A 16,533-nucleotide genomic window follows, 5' to 3' on the forward strand; every position below is an offset into this window, starting at 1 on the left:
TCGGTGCTTAAATTTCCTCGTGTGCTCTTCCACTAGATAGTTGGCTTGAGTTTGGATAGCGCTAGGTTACCATCCGTTCATGTGCTGCCGGTAGATCCTTTGGCCCAAGATGGATCGCAAGAGATCTAATAAACTGTTGTTGTTGTAGCGGAATAAAACATTCTTCAAGTAATTTCGAGGCATGTTACCAAATTGACAGTTCTTGGTCGGCTAAATATCCTGGTCCGTTCCGCTTACATATGTAGATACCACTGTCGTAGGAATGGATCTCTAGTGAGCACTTTGTTCTCAGTAAGGCTATACTCTCCATAGTTCTGAGGATTCTAACAGACCATTACCCTATCGGCGTTCAAGCCGTAAGGTTGGCAGTTTTACCGGACACCAGCTGCAGTAATTGTAAGGAAAAGGTGGAAACATTTCAACACTTCCTTCTTGATTGTCCCGCGTTTGAGAGGCCAAGGCTTAAACGATTGGAGCACATACATTGCACCGGACTGGTGGGAATAGAAATTAAACGTCAATGCAAATTTGTGCTACTAGTTTTGCTAACTTATAAGATAAAAAGCAGATGTTCTATTTTTCTTTGGCTTCACAAAGGACTGCCATTTCTGGATCAACGATCTAGCCTAGCCTAACTTGCAGAGAAGAGGACGTGTGAAAAATTACTGATCGATATGTCAAAAGCTATGAAAAAAACCGTATTGATGAGGTATTTGACTCAACTTGTTGCGCTAATTATGTATAATAAATCAAAAGAGAAACAACAGAAATTTCTAATTTTTGCGAAAAATCCACTAAGGATAACATATATATAAGAGGACCTTCATATGTAGCTCTCGCTGACGTCGATGCAATTAGAACAATTCGATTATACTCCATTCGACAGATTATTAACACAATGACTATTGTGCGAATATAGTTTGATCCACTGCAAGAATACATAGTGAAAACCTAAAGAGAATAACTTTTTAATAAGAATATTGTGGAAAACTTTATCAAAGGTTTTGGAAAAATCTGTATAAACACAATTTACCTGAAATCCAGCCGTAATCACTAGAAACAGCTAAATTTGACACAGTAGATCGATCGATCAGACAAAACCCATTCTGATCGACGTTAATAGGTGATTTAACTGTAAAATCTAACTTATTTTTAACAGAGCACCCAAAATTTTGGAAATAGTAGTTAGTTTAGAAATAGGCTTATAATTGGAGACTATAATACATCTAATGAATGTCAATTTTCTGTCTCAAGTAATAAAGCCAAATGACAGCGATTTATTGAAGAGCAGCTTGAGAGGATAAACGACAATAGACAGGACAATTACTTATAAGTACAGGCGGCAGCCCATCAAGATCAATTTTGAAAGCAGGCTTGATATGACAAATAACGTTGGCAATATCTTCCTGTGAGAGACAGGATAGAAAAAGATATGTAACTATCAACGTTAAAAGACAGTGATGAATGGCAGCTGGAGTAATGAAAGAAAAACCATCAAGGAACCTAAAGTTCAAATTAATGAATGACTAAGTCAAGAAACCGAACAAAATTATTTGATAAGAATTAATTCATTTAGACTAAGCAGGCTATCAATGAGATATAACTCGTGAGAAGACGAAACATTGCTGAGGACTATTAATGCAAATCTAAAGAAGACTATAACGACGTATTTGTTAAAGACACTTCGAACTTAAAACAGATAAGAGTATGCTTAGTTATAGATTCGCTACTTTAATAATGACTAGTCATTTCTAGCAGACATTTTGTGTGTGAGATGAGAAGAAAAATGACCGAAAATCTTACTAATTTGTTTACTAATTTATATATATTTATACCAAGAAAATAGAAAATCAGCGAATAGAGTTATAAAGCACAGTTTTATTAATGTCCGAAACTGTTAAGCTTTCATCTAACTGCCGCTCGTCCTTGGCTGTGCTTCCATTCGCTGGAAGCGTTGTAACTACTATACTCATATTTTGATACCGCCATGGATGCGCAAAGCAGATAAGAAACATAATTGTGGGGCGAAAACTGCGACACAGAACACAAAGAGATAATATGAGCTCAGTGTGGGCCATTGTTTCAGAAATATAAAAGCTGATGGAGTCATATTTTGCGTACTAAATTTACGTACTTAGAGCTAACTGATTAAATCAAGATGCGATGAGATAAGGTAGATACCAATTTATACCATATCAATAGGGTCGAAAGTAATTCCTTTTTCAGGAAACACTGTTCTTAGAGATATTAAGACAACGCTTCTTATAAGTCATACATGTTTTAGCAGTTTGAATTTAAAAAACAGGTGGAAACATATCGACACTTTCTCCTCGACTGAGATTAGAGTTAATTGAATACTATACTTTCGAAATTTCACAGACTTAAATCACGTTCTATTGATCCATAGCTAGTGATTTTTGGTACTACAAGGAACCAGTGATATCGTTGTTCAAATGAGACCGCCGTAATCTCAGTCGCCAGAATCTGCGCCGAAATTTAATATAACTTGAGTAGAATTGAAGATTCTTTCCTCCAAAATGAAGGTAAATGACTTAGTAAAAATATTTTAGGGTGAAACGTCGAGTTCTCTACTACTTTTTCTAACCACCTAAGCTTGGATCTTAATACCAGGGAAGTGAGCGTCCAGACGATGAAACTAGTGGATGTCTAAATGAGTGTGTTACCAAAGGAAACATAAAAATTTCAGGAATTGATTTTGAATGAATCCATTTTAGGGTAATGAAGTTAGGTGACCCTGCGGTATCAAGATGGATATCGAAGAAATATTGTGGGTATCGGATGATTATAAATATTCGAGAATGTGGAAGCTCTGTAAAAGTGAGTACCTCACGAGCTCACAATCTACAAAAAATAACAGCAAATTAATAAGCGCCTTTTGTCGTTGTTCCGTCACAAAAAGGCGAATTTTTATGCCGGGGTATGACTATGTCTAATGAAAATGGTCTAAATAATGGCATACTGACCGCATTATTCGCAATATCATCACCCATATTGATATCAAGTCTTCATTATAGGATAATATTTGAACAAATAGATCACATTCAGCACGCGGTGAAGAAAATATAGCAACCGTAGTTGAAAGTGTACACGAAGACCCTGCAGAGTTGATTCGGTGCTGTTCGCAGCAAATTGGACTGATGTAAGGAACGACTGGATGAACTTAGATCGTGTGATAACCACCATTAGACTTTTACCTGTGGGGATATGGATAGTCGAAAGTCTATGCGCAAGTTGCCAGTCGAAATGCTAGAACGAGTAATCGAAAATTGGACTTAACGGATGGATCATTTGAGACGGAACTGCGGCCAATATTTAAAAGGAACAATCTTCAAAAAATAAATGCCAAATAATGTTTTTTCTTATGATCTCCACATTAAATGTGAAGTTGCTGTGTTTTTTCCTTTAAAAAAGTGGATTACTTTTTAGATACGAAGTCAACCATTGAGTTCGACATCAGAATCCTCAATACCAGAACAATTAACTAGGTAGAGTTTGGAATTGAATTTAACTTTGGACAAAGAAAACTTCATAACCGCTATAATTAGAAAAGAGGTGTCACATATAATGAAGGCTCAGCGGCTTCATACTTCTTCTTATTTACTGGCGTAGACAACGCTTACGCGGTTATTGCCGAGTTAACAAAAGAGCGTCAGTCGTTCTTCTATTCCGCTGTTTGGGGCCAATTGGAGATTCCAAGCAACGCCAGGTCCTTCTGAACCTGGTATTTTCAGCGGAGTGGAGGTCTTCTTCTTTCTTTGATTCCCACGGCGGGTAATGCGTCGAAAACTTTCAGAGCTGGAGTGTGTTCGTCCCTTCCGAAGACGCGACCCACCCAGCTGTCTTTTATTTTGCTGAACAATGTCAATGTTGTCGTATATCTCATACAGCTCATCGTTCCATTGAATGCGGTATTCGCCGTTATCTATGCGCAAAATCTTGCGTTGGGTTTGGAAAACGACACAATGAAAAATTATCGACAGCTTTGGATGAGATACCCCCCACCGGCTTCGTTGGATTCATTTTAGTGGTCTGCATAAACATAAACTTTTAAAGACTGAACACGAGCTCTACATACCTATGAATATTGTAGCGAAGCACTTTGCCCACTCGCTTTTCATTTTCATTAATCTCTGATACAAAAGACCAAAGAACCATAACCGGATATGCGATAAGTAAGAGTTTTCTCTTATCCTCACTGCCTTTGCTGTTCATCTTCGATTATTTTATGCACAAATAACTTCACATATTTCCACGCATCACAAATTGTCACACATCAACTATTGTCGAGTATTGGGCGCTTTCAACTTCCCCTTCCAACGCAACGCTTCCAACCGACGGTGCCACGTACTCTGTGTCTATGTGTCTTATCAACCCCTCAATATCTTATCAATCGTATGAATTGTCAGCGCTTTGTTTAAAAATATGAAGGTCCCTGCTTTATTATTAAGTATTCTTCAAGCGTAACGGAATATTACACACTTGACCACTTTACCGCTATCACCGTTATGAAAATGTGTGTAAACGTGAGCTTATTGTATTCTCCGTTCAAGTAACACACTTCCTGCTTAAGTTAGTTTCCATTTTCGGTTTCACAAAAACTTATTTATTTGGTTGTATGCACACGAGGATATATACACGAATGCGTTCGTATCTATAGTTCTTCGTGCGATAGTTGCTTAGTTGCCGCACTTGAACAATTCACGAAGTGTTCGAATTTTCAATTCGGCAAATGTGCTGGAAACCCCAACTATTGACATGCTGACAGGCGGTCAGACACACAGATGAACAGACAGATGGCCATATTGACGAACTCGTCACTGTCATTTATGCAATCAAGCGAAGCTTTCGACGCGCCCACAACTGTACCGTGGACCTATCGACTAATCGACACAGCAGTCGTGAGCGTGCGATCCAACGCTCGTCAGCACGAAGCACTAAACGAGTATGTATGTATGTATATGCTGCATCCATTTGAGGTTATCCAACTAGCCTTTTTGGCACATTGGTTCGACGAAGGCAGTGACTGGAATACTGTCATTGAATCATAATTTGTGACAAGTATTCGGGCAGCAGTGGATTTGGGTTGAAGTTGTTTGATGGCCGTTGGCAAATGTTGATGGGCTGTCACTTTTTCGCTGTGTATATGAGTGTGTGTGTGTATTTCAGTTTTTTCTTTTTTTGCTGATGGCGGTGGCTTGTGGGTGGGAAGGTCCATTGCTGTCGTCATCGTTTCTAACCTTAATCAAAAGTCAATCTCGGTCAATGCTGAAGCTTCATTAAGTTTTCGTAGTTGACCGTAAAGCCATTGTATGTCCAAAAAAAAATATATATATACATACATATGTATATATAAATAAATAAATATAATGCAACGGAAGACAAAAACAAAAGTTGCTTTAGATTGTAATTACGATAAAATAAATGAGAGTGCACTCGTGAATATGCAAGAGGATTTTGAAGATACAATAGAAAACATACATATATACAGATGTACATTACATTATGGGTTCGCAAACGTTCGTCCAGCCGAGGTCGCAAATAATGTCAAGTTTATTTATCCGAAAATTATTTTTTATAATGGTCTGAAGATTAAGCGAAGTCAATGATTATCCGCTGAGAAGTTTAAGACTGTTTTCTGAGCATTACGTCAACAAATCTTTCTACTTTGAGGCAATATGTTCCGAAACAAGGAATCGTTTTCAAGAAATGCAGATCCTATTAAGAGTCTATTAAAAAAGCTCTATCCTTGTCAATTTATTCTGAAATAGAATTCGAACTCTTCGCTTTGGCCTTTTTATACTCTTGAAACATGTTGCTACAGAGTTAACCATTTTATTCACCTAACAGCTGTTTTTATCCCCTCAAATAATCCAGTTAGATATAGGGATATAGGGTTGTATTTAAATGATCAGGAAGACGAGACCAATTGAATTCCGAGTGTCTGTCCGTATGTCTTTTCTTCCGTATTTCCGTCCGTCTGTCAGTGCAAGCGATAACTTAACGATAAAAAGTTAGATATCTTGATGAAACTTGGGACACACATTTCTTGGGATCAAATGGGGATTGGTATTGCAGGTGGACGGAATAGAACCATTATTATAAAAACCTATAAACAGCCGTGGAGGGAATTGAGACGCATTTGCAGACAAAATAAAGAGAGACCGGAATGCGTGAGTATAAAGAGCTTAAAAAGCTGGCTGACAGCGGTAATATTCTTAAGCTCTACGAAAAGATGGGGCGACTAACAGAAGGTGTCAAGGCCCGAACATTATATTGTACAATCTCCTGAGATGATCTAGACACTGATGCCCAGAGCATACTGAAGTGATGGAGTGAACACTTCTCCACCTTGCTGAATGGCAGTGAAACCACAACACCTGGCGAGCCCGGTTCCCCAATCGATGACGATGGAGCAGACGTTCCATTGCGCGACCATGAAGAAGTTCGAATAGCAATTACCCGTCTAAAGAACAACAAAGCAGCGGGGGCCGATGGATTACCGGCCGAGCTATTCAAATACGGCGGCGAAGAATTGATAAGGAGCATGCATCAGCTTCTTTGTAGAATATGGTCGGACGTAAGCTTGCCCAATGATTGGTATAAAATGTGCCTTGCTCAATCCACACAACGGGAGACCCTACAATCTGCGCCAATTACCATGGGACAAGCCTCCCCAATATTGCATATAAGGTTCTATCGAGTGTACTGTGTGAAATATTAAAGCTCACCGTCAACAAACTGATTGTACCTTTTTAGTGTGGCTTCGGGCCTCGAAAGTCAGTAACTGACCACATAATCATCATGGGTCAAGTCTTAGAAAAGTCCCGTGGAAAGAGGATCAACATTCGTCGATTTTCAAGCATCCCCTAAAAAGAACTGCTTTTATGCTGTTATGTCTGAATTTGGTATCCCCGCAAAACTAACACGGCTTTACAAACTGACGTTGAGTAATTCCATACGCTCCGTTAGTATCAAAAATGACTTATCCGACCCGCTCGATATCAAACGAGGTTTCAGACAAGGATACTCTCTGTCGTGCGACTTCTTCAATCTTCTGTTGGATAAAATAGATCGAGCTGGAGAGCTGATAGAGAGGATACAATCTTCTACAAGATTGTTCAACTGTTGCCGTACGCCCAGAACAAATCTTTTCGACAGCTCTTGCTCTTGAAATCGACTTTCAACCACGCCTACTCCCCCTAGAACGGATATCTTAAAAACTATAAAAAGTGCGATACCTCGACAACTTAGTCCATCGGGGATATTCATTTTTGCCTCCAAGATAGTACAAGAGGGTTTTATTATTAGACGATGATGGTGGCTTCGCTCACTTTTAGATGAAACAACTCGCAATATATAACTATGAATATAACGGGTTGAAACTTTGCACAAATAGCATATATCAAGCCTCCAAATCGAAAATATAGACTCAAGTACTTATGGCTGACTTTTTACCGAAAGAAATGAAATGAGAGAATTCTATATCTATATCAAAAGTTGGTTGAATTGGATCGATACTTTCCTTATACCCACATACGTAGTTGAAACATTTTCGAGTTTCCAGCTGACTTAAAGTGACAAATATGTAAGTTTTCTTAATAAAATTGAGTAATTGCGTTTTTCTAAATAAAAATAGTGTATTTCCGTGCATACGCTTCCCAAACGTGAACCTCACTCTCAGCGGTTACTCTCTGTTCAATTCGAACGCGGCTCTGACGATCGCGCAAAGGTGGTAGAACCTTATAATCGGCGCGGAGGAAATTTCTTCGCTTTTGTCAGCCTAAAGTCAACAGCGGCAGGCGCCGAACCAGGGTCGGATATAGAATTTCCTACTCATCTGAAACCTCATAATATAGATATACATATATAAACATATATAGTTATATGTGTATGCTATGATGTTCAAATTTTTATGACTTTCACTTTCATTCGGCTTCTTCTCAAATTCACAAAAATTACTGATATTTTAAAACGCATTAGTCATAAAACCAATATTATTTAGCATATCATATGAAAGCAAAGCTTCCTTTATGTTTTATAGCTGGGGAAAACGACTACTGAATTCGAAATGCTATGATCCGGCAGACCTTTTAAATGAAAATGTATTTTAGATAATAACGCTATAGTTAGAAAATTTGAGGAAAAGGTACTTCATAAGCGTCTCAGAGATTCGTTCCGTGATTGTTTCAGAAAATATTGTTAAAGTCTTGATTAGATTAAGAATTATGGGACTGGAAGGCATATGAAACTAAAGACACCCAGTAAGAACTTTAAGTTTTTATTTCAGTGACGAATATGCCAACCTCTGGGCTAATAATCTTAGATTTTTGATTTATTTGAATTTTTCGAAAAATAGTAGTTTCTTAAGTACAGATTTCAGACATTATTTGTTCAATTCCAGTCTGTTTATAGGCATCATTTGGTTTTCAAATTATTCGAGGTTGGGGAATAATCGCTTTAGTTTCGCCAGATACCATAAGTGGTTTTCACCTCGAATTTTCTAGAAACGGACCTTGAAATCGATTGATTACATATTTCTTTGCTATGTTTTTCTTATTAATAAGTGTTTGCTTCATATATCGTTGTGAGATACATACGTTAGCCGCCTTCTATTTGCCATCTCTTTGCTCGCTATATTTGAGAAAACATATAGCACAGTTAGTGAGTTGACTTGATTACGAGTACTAGAGAACATGTGGACGTATCGCTTAAGTGATATATTCGCAACTCGTATCGCTTCACTCTATGGCCTCTTGAATATTTGTTCAGAAACCGGGCGATTGGCCACCAAGATCGTGTGATATCACACCGTTAGACTTTCTCCTGTGGGTATATGCAAAGTCTATAGTCTATGCGGACAATCTCGCCTCAATTCAGGATATGAAGCAAAACATCACGCGTATCGTTCGAAATAATCGAAAGTGTCATCGAAAATTGTACTCAACGAATGCACCATCTGAGACGTTGCTTCCAATTAACTAATTTTATACTAAAAAATTTTTACACTTCTGTTATGCTTTATGAAAGGTTCCTAAAGTGTAGTTAATTATTGTTTAACTCTTTTCAAATATTAAATATTTGGGAGGAGTATTTTTGGGAGAATTTTTTTTTCACAATTTCATTGATATTTACGAGGATAATCAAATAAGGTCTCTGCTCACCACTTTTGAAAATATCCCATTGGCAGCTGTCATAAGCTAGATATCAATATTGTTCTCCTAAAAATATTACTTCTATAATTATGCAAGGTTACTGAAATGAAGGATTGACAGATAGAAAATTCCTTGAGCTCTTAAATCATTTACTCGCATATCAGTTACTTAGGGCTCGGAGATTTAATAATGTATGTAAGTAAGTGTGTATTTATAGCCGTTTATTATGCTGGCGTTCCACGGCTTGGCCTCTTAATTTACCAACAAAAATCTCATAAATCATTGATTAAGTTCTTTTTTCCATTTCCGGCTGAGATGTCATAAATTTTTTGTTGTCAGTTTGATAAGGAAATGTCATTTTTGTTTTGAAAATTGCGCACATATACACACACCCAACAACAATAACAACAACTTGCATTCGTGCAAACTTATTTAAAGTGCATTTGCTGCTTTAGCCGACTAGTTGTTAGTTGCCTTAGCCACGGGGTAGGGGGCGAGTGGTGGCAGCGGGGCGCCGCCCAATCGTCCACCTGTCAAGTTGCGCTATTTTTTGAGTTGTTTGTTATTTTGTTATTGGTTATTTTGCTCATTTCACTTTATTTTATTTCCATTTTCTGTTTTGATGTTCGATTCGTATTTCTTGATTTTTATATTTGCCTCGTATAGAGCGCAGAAATAAAAAAAAAAAAAACAAAAACAAAATAAAGAGCGAAAAAAGCAAGAAAATAATAAATAAGCGAGCAGCGCGGAGCAAGTTGCCGTGACGTTCAGCGGGCTATGTGGATTATGTGCCATGTTTTCCGCTTCCTCTGTACAAGTGTGCACATACTTTTCGAACCGATTGTATGTGTGTGTGTGTGCAGTGGCTCCATTGCAGCTAACTCCTGCATCGGGCTCGTTCGCTTGCTTGCTATCGTTGCATCACAACACATCAACATCAGGCGATTATGTAAACAAATACGAGTGAATATAGTGAAAAATAATACTCTAACGGTATGTATGTGTATGCACGCGGTGCATGGTTATATGCCGTTGCATATCCACTAAATGAAAGCTGATAAATTTGTTCGAATTTCTTTTATTTTAACGAGTTTATCGATATATGTATGTATAAGTATTCAGACATATTTTATTGAAGTCTAATTAAAGTGGATTTTAAGGCACAGAAAATGTAGAAAATATATTGAAGGTAATGAAAAGGAAGGCGAGCTGAGTCGATTGGAGGCAGCTGGTAACAAAATTCCTATAAACTGCCCCAAACACCATTCAGATTTTTCAAGAGTAATTTGAAGAATGAACCTTAGAGGAACACCTAAGGTCAGGGAAAACTGGCAACATGGGACATTCTACAAAGTTACTTTGGGTTGATGAGGAATAAACCAAACAGCTTTTACTTCTAGGCAAAAGAGAACTCTCAGTACCGTTGCAAGGGCTTCACAGAGTACCAAACTTTAAGATCTCATCTTCAGAAAATGGAAAAATTGTTTTTTGTGAAAGGCAGAGTATACGCGGAGGCTTTTCACTATAGAATTTGCAAATGGAAGAAGATTTTGTAGAAGATATCATAAAAAAAAAATTCGGCACCAACTCTGCGACTAGCGTCCAATGCTTATTAAGAACCCCCGATCCGAGTGATATAAAATTAATTCTAATTGATAGTCTCTCGACAAACAGTGTCACGCTTCTGAGCATATTTCTAACATGAGCAAATGCATCTAGCTGCTTTTTATGAGCTAAAAGTTTGCAGTTCCTTTTATTCTCTTTATTGACGTAGACACCGCGGGTATCTATAGCCAAGTTTACAAAAGCGCGTCAGTCTTTATTGGCGCCAATTGGAGATTCCAACTGTAGCCAGGGTCTTCTCCACCTGATCTTTTCAACGGACTCCATGCCTTCCTCTTCCTCTGCTTCCCTCGGTGAGTACAGCGTCGAGTACTCTGACAGCTGGAGTGTGTTAATTCATTCGGACGACATGTCATAGCCAGCGTGGTCGCTGCCTTTGAGTTTGCTGAATTATAGCAATGTCGTCGTATATCTCGTACAGCTCAAAGTTCCATCGCCTGCGGTATTCGCCGTTGCCATTGCGGAAAGGACCATAAATCTTCGGCAGAACGTTTCTCTCGAAAACTCGGAATGTCGACTCATCAGATGTTATCATCGACCATGTCTCTGCAATATAACAGGACGAGGATGAGTGACTTGTAGAGTTTGGTCTTTGCTCGTGAGGATTTTACTTCTCTAAAGAATTTCGGAGATGGAGTCATGTGTAGATGTTCACGGAGGTGAGGAAAGTTCCCTAAGCGCGAATTATTTGGGAGTGGCCAGATGCGATTATTTTACATATGGCTCAAGTAGCTCACTACTTCCGGTCTTAGACCAAGTATCCTCTGGGTAGCCAAAATTGAGAAGGCGAAACATTCCTCCCCGGGGTTGTGTGCTAGGTCAGGGAACCGCTACGTAAAAAACACCCACAATGAAAAGAAGAAATCTTGTAGTTTCCTAGATTGTCGAATAACTCTAAGGTTTTCACAACAAACGTTTTTTAACTAAAAAAAAATTGTCAATGAGAAAGAATCATAACACTATTGGGAATACATTAGAAAAGCCGTTAGCGCAGGATTGCATCAGAAATGTTTGAGCATCTGTTATAGTTACTTCGAATCGGTGTGGGGTAACTCTTGGCAAGTTTTTGAAAACTAGGTATTTTCGATCTGGGTGTAGTCAGTCTCAAAAGACACAATATGGTTATTTAAAAAACAAGTATCAAAAATGCCACTACTATCCTTTCCATAAAAAATGTTCCTCGTATTGTGATGCAATAAAAAGAAATGAAAGAATATTTTAAAATTATTTTCTCTGCGGGTGCCCAACACAAGTATGGAATTCGGTCTCGAGTTTTTGAATAGTGAAGTTTATAGTTCCGTAGATCATTTCAAAACATAAATTGGGACTAGGTAAACCCACTTTTTATTAACTTAACTCCCTGAATTAAAGTTCACCAATATAAATTAAGTGTTAATGATTAAAAATGATATTAATTAATAAAATTATTTTCTCAAAAATATTTCACGGATTAAAATCTAAGCTGTTCTTCAAATTCGGGATCACCTTAAGAGAGCGTAAGTGGTATTGGCTTCCTAGTACTATTTCGATTGGCACGAAGTAGCACCTGCTGGCAAGAGTTATTTTTATTTCTCTTTTTCTGCGTCGGATTTTGAGGCTGGCGTTGTTGTTGGTATTAATGTTGGTTCCAAGATGGATGAAATTATAGATAAAATTACCTATGACTTCGAAGTTATCACTGTCAATAATGACATGGGAGCCAAGTCGCGAGTGCGACGACTGTTTGTTTGAAGACAGGAGATATTTCGTCTTCCCTCGTTCACTACCAGACCGATTTGCTTCGCTTTAAGAACAAATTATTTAAGCTTTAAAAAAATTTTCTTTTAGAAGTTTTTAATTTCGTGAAACCCGAATATAATTCGGTTTTATGTGCAATAATTTTGGTTTATTTCAACTATATACATATCTGTATGTATATCTTTTCTCTCTCTTTTCGATATCTACACAGCGGTATCAGTGTTTTTTTCTGCTCCTTTGAAAACATCGATATCTTCGACTTTCGATAATTGCTCAGTAGTATCGATAACATTTTAGATTTAGAACGAAAATAAGTACCTCGGTGAAGAATAGAGGGAATGCGTTTAAATTCTTCTTCTTTAAAATTTTCGGATTGATAAGTTCTTAGAAGAATTTGAAAGAAAGCAGAGCTAAGGAACTCGATTACAAATCGATCTAAAAACAAGTACGGAAGGGCTACGTGGGGGTGTCACCGAACATTTTATACTCTCGCATGATAAGGTGATAATAGAGATTTCATTATCCGTCATTTACATATTTTTTTTTATTTTGGTTCCTAATGTATATACATACTCGTATTATACAGAGAAGGCATCAGATGGATTTCAAAATAGCGTTATATTGGAAGAAGGCGTGGTTGTGAACCGATTTCGCCCATATTTCGTACATATCATCAGGATGTTAAGAAAATATTATATACCGAATTTTATTGAAATCGGTGGAGTAGTTCCTGAGATATGGTTTTTGGCGACGCCACGCCCATTTTCAATTTTTAAAAAAGCCTGGGTACATCTTCCTTCTGCCATTCCTTCCGTAAAATTTAGTGTTTCTAAGGTTTTTCGTTAGTCGGTTAACGCACTTTTAGTGATTTTCAACATAACCTTTGTATGGGAGGTAGGCGTGGTTATTATCCGATTTCTTCCATTTTTGAACTGTATATGGAAATGCCGGAAGGAAATTTCTCTATAGAGTTTGGTTGACATAGCTATAGTAGTTTCCGAGATATATACACAAAACTTAGTAGGGGGCGGGGCCACGCCCACTTTTTCAAAAAAATTACTTCCAAATATGCTCCTCCCTAATGCGATCCTTTGTGCTAAATTTCACTTTAATATCTTTATTTATGGCTTAGTTATGACATTTTATAAGTTTTCGGTTTCCGCCATTTTGTGGGCGTGGCAGTGGGCCGATTTTGCCCATCTTCGAACTTAACCTTCTTATGGAGTCAAGAAATGCGTGTACCAAGTTTCATCATGATATCTCAATTTTTACTCAAGTTACAGCTTGCACGGACGGACGGACGGACAGACGGACGGACGGACAGACAGACATCCGGATTTCAACTCTATTCGTCACCCTGATCACTTTGGTATATATAACCCTATATCTGACTCTTTTAGTTTTAGGACTTACAAACAACCGTTATGTGAACAAAACTATAATACTCTCTTTAGCAACTTTGTTGCGAGAGTATAAAAATTAAAGATTTAAATTGTTCAGTCAGTTTATGAATTTGCGAGAGAGACATACATACGTACATATATGTATTACACCTAACGTTAGATTAATACTGCATCGGCATTTATACTATAGTACAACCCGTTAACTATTGCTTAGTGGGTACGTGAGCTTTTTCCACGTGAAAAAATAGTTTTGTTAAAACGTATATATAGTAGTCTATATATAGACAATTGTGTGCCTATTTGCATGCGATATGTTATTTATTAAAATAGGAAAATCAAATGCAAAATTAAGTAACCTAACAAACAACGAATCAAAACAACAATGCCAACAAAACTAACAATAAATTGAGCGGTGCAGTGGTCGATGCAACCAGAAATTGGGAGTACAATAGTGAAGTCAGTTGCATGTATTTCGTTGCACAAACCTCACCACGTACACAAGCGCATAAATATGTATATTGTATATTCCGCGAATATTGGCAAATTTACTTCGATGAGATTACAGCTATTTTCGCAACAACGAGTCGAAACCGCCAACTCAGCTTTCTGTGGAAAACATTAAAATTTGCGCGAATCAAAATAAATTCGATAAAAAATATGCAAAAATAACAACGAATATGTTGAATAGATTACGCATTTGTTATTTTGGAAAAACACAATCAAAACCCGAAAATAATAAAATTATGCAGAAAAATAAAGTGTGTGGTAAAATTTAGTTACCAAAATAACATCAAATTGCGGTTATGGAAATAAATTCGTTTCTGGGTTGAACATATAGTACTTGTGTATCGATACATAAATGAGGGTTTGCGCTAGATTTTGTTGTTTTTATTAGTGCGTGGTATTAGTATAATAGTTAACCTGGCGGTTTTCAATAGTGATTAAGTAAAACCTTTATGAGTTTGTAATGTCGAATTTTCAGTAAGCAAAGCTTAGGGCTACTTGTATGTTGGTGGACTTAAATACAGGTATACCTTATATCTATGTATCTCGATTAGTTTTAAGTGATACGTACAACCTTTAGTAGCGGGATTCTGTAACCAGTCTCTAGTCTCTATTTGAGACATTTTGAGGCAAAGTCTCAAATTGAGACTATTTACTATTCACTAAATAGTCTCTAGCGTTAGTCTCAAAATATTGAGACCTGATGGTTAGCAGATCACAAAACTAAATGGATCTCTTGCGATTTTGAATATACTGAATAGAGATCATCATAGATATTAATCGATTATCGTTTCTTTATATTTTGTAAGCAACTCAAACACGAAAAGATGAAAAATAACTCAATTTTACATAAATTTCGTAAATATTATGAAACAAAGTCGACATATATTTTTATTTTTATTGATAATTATGTTTTTTGACTATGCTAGAGGAAATTTAATATTTGTTATCGACATATTTATTTTCATTCAAGTGTAAAAACATCTCTGAATAATGAAATGTAATAGATTTTGTGACTGTCACTTACAGAATAGCAAAATCATCTCAAGTCTCAAAAATTGTCTCTAACTCAAAATCTCAAATTAAGAGACTTGAGACTGCCTCACGTTACAGAATCGCACGGTAGGTGTACAAAACTATTATACTCTGTAGCAACATGTTGCTAGAGTATAAAAGCAAAGCAGTCACTCTTTATTAGCATTGATGTTAACAAATTATTGTATCTGGAATTGCTGTGTAATCCCGGGCAAACAACAAAGCAATGTAGATTGTTCGTTTTATGTTACTGCAAACTCTTCGAGTGATCCTCTGTAATTTTGTTATAGCATGCATAACAGTGTAGGAATGTTACATATTCCAAACGCAGTTGGCTCGTCATCACGAAGCAGGTGAGCAGCATTACAGAAAATTATAAGTGCAACAGAATAACCGAATGTTAATGCAATTTCATTCATGTTCGTTAACATTCTCTGTCTGATAGTCGTGTGTCGGTAAGTTTACGTCGGTATGTGATCGCGTTCAAAGCTCGTGAAAAATTAATAAATTAATCAATTGCAATTTTTTTAGTACCATTCAAAAATTATTTTTATTTGTGAGTGCAAAGTGATAAGTGTGTGTTAATTAATGAAATGAAAGTGTGCAAATGCAATGTAACAAAGCAGTGCAGAATCTGTTGGTTTATCAAACATGTTACAGCATGCTCGTGTGAAAAATGTGTTGTTATGCAAAGATTCCATAATATGTATAATATGTATATAAGTAGTTTAGTGAGAAATTTATCAATATTGGTGATATTAAATTGTTTTTATTGTTCGATCGTAGCGTTTAAAATACCCGACATACATACATATGCATGCTTAATTGAAAGGAATTAAATATGTACAGGCAATGAAAGGTAACAGTGTGTGACATACATACATATGTATGTACATATACATCCTTTTTAAATTAAAACTGTTTATAGTATATGTCTTTTATATAAATATATAAGTATGAACAAATGCATATAATTAGAAATAAAAAAGGGCTAAGTTCAGGTGCAAGAAGAGGGTATAAGTATGCTCCGTAATTATACTCTCGCAACAAAGTTGCTA

At 36.8% G+C, this 16,533-nt stretch overlaps 1 protein-coding gene across 1 annotated transcript in view; it reads left to right on the plus strand.

Moving 5' to 3' along the window:
- Positions 1-16,533, plus strand: part of LOC105229058 (glucose transporter type 1) — a 343,334-nt gene that overhangs the window by 12,737 nt on the left and 314,064 nt on the right. The gene's annotated exons all lie outside the window — the stretch shown is intronic.

The sequence above is a fragment of the Bactrocera dorsalis genome, chromosome 5 (genome assembly GCF_023373825.1).
Source record: "Bactrocera dorsalis isolate Fly_Bdor chromosome 5, ASM2337382v1, whole genome shotgun sequence".
Taxonomy (NCBI): domain Eukaryota; kingdom Metazoa; phylum Arthropoda; class Insecta; order Diptera; family Tephritidae; genus Bactrocera; species Bactrocera dorsalis.